General features: G+C 34.7%; 1 long non-coding RNA gene across 1 annotated transcript; it reads right to left on the bottom strand.

Moving 5' to 3' along the window:
- Window positions 1-1,515: 1,515 nt before the first annotated feature.
- LOC122136874 lies at window positions 1,516-2,068 on the bottom strand. Its single transcript, XR_006154369.1, has 2 exons — window positions 1,766-2,068; window positions 1,516-1,639 (listed from the first exon to the last, which is right to left on the bottom strand). It is a non-coding gene; the product is annotated as an uncharacterized LOC122136874 (long non-coding RNA).
- Window positions 2,069-3,039: the final 971 nt, after the last annotated feature.

Genomic DNA, 3,039 nt, shown 5'->3' with positions numbered 1-3,039 from the left:
ATTCTACTGGTCACTTGTCAGATAGGAGGATGCCCAGTGATTGGTTAAAAGAACTGCCAATCAAAGCACTAGTTTTTGATACGCGACGCGCCGATGCACGCAATACTATGCGTTGTCGGTGGGGGCGACATTGCAAGTACTGTACATTAATTCAAGTCTGTTAAATCGCCTGTGACGCTTGCGTCCACTGTTTAGAAGTAGGCACTTAATTTCACAGCCTGAATGCGTATGCACTGTATGTATGAAGCATGAATGCGATTTGGATATCATCATCCGCTATGTTGATCATGTGACCTACAAAGTTAAAACAAGCGCAAAAAACTTAAAATATATGAGTGACAGATTTAATTAATATATTTGTAAGTATTTTGATAATGAAGAAAATTGCCCATGTTATTGTCTTGTTGAAGAAACGGCTGCCTTTTTATGTTTGTGATTGTAGTATAGCCAATACTGTTCAGTTAAGTTTTTATTACGAAAACCCAAAATCGTTATTCTTGAAATTTTGTCCACTAATGTGATCAAGCTTTTTTTTTTATATCTCATACTATGATGAACACTTTTAAATTTTTATTTACTGTTTTATGTCATTATGATTGTTCATTGTTAGATACAACCGTCTTACCCTGATCTTTTATGTAATAAGTTTGGCAATAATAATAAAAAAAGAGGGACAGGTGCACTAACACCTCATAGCATCACTAACTCAACAGTCCAGTACAGTTTCCCTCAGCGACTGCAGCAATGTCTGCACAAAGGGCTGATTTTATACTCTAAAAATCTAAGTATTACTACTCGAAAGTTAAGATTGAATTAATATAATGAATTTCATCTTTTGTCTACCCCAACACATGCAATAATAACGCCAACCATGCCAACCATAAATGCCAACCAATAATTATATAATTTTTTTTTTCTTAAAATGACATTTTAGTAAAAGAAGCTAAATTTTTTTTTTTTTTTTGGGACATAGTTATACATGAATATACACTAGTTGAACAAATGCAGTCAATGTGAATACATAAATTTTCAGTCAAGCAATTAATACATGAATGGATAAAATATTTATGTTTTATTTACTGGCAACAACAAGAAACATGTCTAAATGATTAAAATAATGTATAAAAGTTAGCATCGCAATAAATGCATACATGCACAATTCAACAACATGATACAAAGCCTCATTCAAACTTATTGTTCTAACAATCATGTATTTACAGATGGTGAACCCAACATCCTACTATCATCTCAACACAGCTGTGCTCATTCTGCTGCCGCGCTGTGCTTCACAATCTCACTTTTCTCAATGGGGACGTTGTTGAGCAACAGGACCATGCAACAGGACCATGATGATGGTTATGTGTATCTGAAAAACTCAACCTTGAAACAAGAGCAGGGGAGTGCGTGAGGGTCTGTCTAGCTGCTGCTGTGTCTGCTCCAAACATTCATGTGTCTGCTCTCCATGAGCACCACTACCTGTAAAGCATTTACACAGAGTTTACAAGTGCATGCATTGATTTATTACTTTTGTAGTGGGCTAAACCACTGAACTGGTGAGCAGAAGGTTACTGGTTCAAAACCACCAGTATGTCCTTGAGCACTGCTCTTTTCTCCAGGTTGATCCAGGGTTTGTAGGCCCCTGTAATAAGAGCACTGTCAATCACTTCAGATAAAAGCTCCATCACATTTTTTGATGAAGATGCTTTTGAAGCTTCTGAAAGTCAGCCTTCATTGTATAAACAGAAAGCAGCAGAACAAACTTTACCAAAATCAAATCCTCAGTGTCTTTTGGTCTTTCTCTAGATCCTCTCGCTGGCTCTGGGGTCACTGAGGATGAAGAGACCACAGCAACATCCGGCTCAGATGAGAAAGTAAGGGCAGGTGGAGTGAGTGAGTGTCTCATCCGTTTCGCTGGACCATTTCCAGGATGCTGCTGTGGACTTCTCCATTCTCACAGCACACACCAGTCTGCAGACTTGTTCCTATCCTACCCAAAAAGTCATTACTTTATTCTTTTGTTTCAGGTTTTTCCTTTTTTTCACCTTTCATTGCAGGTCCTGCTCCACCACAAAAGATCTGCAGCAAATGCACAGAAATCAAGAATCAGAAAAGTGCTATAATAGTTGTTTAAAATTACACTAATTAAAATAAACTACAACTTAAGATTTAAAATGTTTCATTTATTTTTGTACTGTACTTACACAAATCCTTTGATGGCAGCATTGCTTCATCAGTCTCTCTGCAGCAGATAAACACACGCGTATCTCATCTGTCCCTGTAACATCAGACAAGAGTCAGTCTCCTCAGTGATTTATCTGTGATATACTACATTTAAATGTTGAGTTAGTTGCTGATGTAACTCGCTTTTTATCCAACACAAATGTTTCTTAAATTATCAATTTTGTAAATGTTCATTTAATTTTGATTACTTATATTTGGTTAATTTAATTGGTTTTTTTTGTTTACATGACTTACACTCATCTAAAGCAGTGTTGACAAAAGTAAATTCTACTTCACTATTTCATGTCTATTAGATGTGCTCATCTGCAATACTTATCAAACATTGTCCTGTCAGATGATAAATAGACATTTAGTAATAGTCTTCCAGATGTATATGGGTCAAAGACGTTAAGATGTCCGCATCAAAAGAAATTTACAAAAGTGATTTTATGTCCATAGAAAGCACATTAAATGTAAGTAAATTGTCTACTTTTAAGGTTTCAAGTACGTTTTTGGAGAATTAAATGTCAAAATTTGGTTTATATTATGTTACATTGTCATTCAGCGTAACACAATATTTATGTAAAAAGTCAAGCAACATGCTTATTCTGACCACTGCATCCTAAAATTTGCCCATTGGTCAGTAAGATTTTTTATTAAATTTTAAAACTGAATAAAATTTGAGTAAAAAAGCTTATTCTTTTATAATTTTAATATGCAGATAGTGGCAAATTTGAAAATGTAAAATTACAACTAATTAGTAATATGGGTTGAAAGTGATTGGTCTTTTAATATGTCATAAATTGATTTTTGTTGTAA

This window comes from Cyprinus carpio, chromosome B3, assembly GCF_018340385.1.
Source record: "Cyprinus carpio isolate SPL01 chromosome B3, ASM1834038v1, whole genome shotgun sequence".
In the NCBI taxonomy this organism is placed as follows: domain Eukaryota; kingdom Metazoa; phylum Chordata; class Actinopteri; order Cypriniformes; family Cyprinidae; genus Cyprinus; species Cyprinus carpio.
Note: the sequence above shows the minus strand (reverse complement) of the source record. Positions and strands in the feature narration are given on the sequence as shown.